A 995-nucleotide genomic window follows, 5' to 3' on the forward strand; every position below is an offset into this window, starting at 1 on the left:
TATTCTGCAATCAAGCGTTTCTGTAAAGGTTTCTCGAATATTAAACTCCTAATCCAGGGTATAATGATATCTGGGATCCAAATCCAGTCTTGAATTATCTTTTGGTTTTCTGGCAAAATTCAGATCTTTCGTGAGCAGAGATATTTAAAAAATTAGAGACAATTCTCGCGATAGCAACCGCCAAACGAATTCAAACCCTTTCTAAGATTGAAATCTCGGACATTAAAATCACCGCAGAGACAATAAAAATATTTATACCTGACAGAATAAAAACCTCAGCGATAGGGAAAGAACAGCTACAGTTACACTTTCCATTATTTAGCGAGAACCCGAAAATTTGTCTCGCGCAACTAGTTCAAGATTATTTCATAAGACAACCCAAACAATTAGCCGCTGGTTGAAGTAAACCTTAAAAGGAAGTTGCATCGATACATCTATTCAAACCGGCTATAGCACGAGACATGATTTTACTTGCACTACCACTACGCGAATCACCTCACGGCTTTGCTGCATCAGAGCTCAATTGCGTACCGTGGACGTGAAAGATTATGTTTTCCACCATACGAATAATAGATAACTATAAATCGTATATATTTTGCCGAATATCATCCCATACACACTTCGCGCTTAAACGTTAAATCACATAATGCGTGATGAGGAAATAGGAGAATACGGATCAGGCGAACTTAAAATTTCAAAATTTATTTAGTAATGATTTGGTAATTTGTTTATATTTTCAATGTATGAAACGGAAAATCAATATACGTGAACGTAGTATAAGTTGAAACAAATTTCTTTCTAGGTATATTAACGTAGCGAACACGAAGATATCCTAAGCATTATCTATCTCTCAGATGAAATATATATATATATGTGTGTGTGTGTGTGTGTGTGTGTGTGTGCATATGAAGGTATCAGACAAAAACGGTGTGATAAGACAGGGAGCAATCTAGGGAACCCAAGGGTATTTTCGAAGCATTCTCAATCTCTTAGAG

Source organism: Belonocnema kinseyi, chromosome 6 (genome assembly GCF_010883055.1).
Source record: "Belonocnema kinseyi isolate 2016_QV_RU_SX_M_011 chromosome 6, B_treatae_v1, whole genome shotgun sequence".
Classification (NCBI taxonomy): domain Eukaryota; kingdom Metazoa; phylum Arthropoda; class Insecta; order Hymenoptera; family Cynipidae; genus Belonocnema; species Belonocnema kinseyi.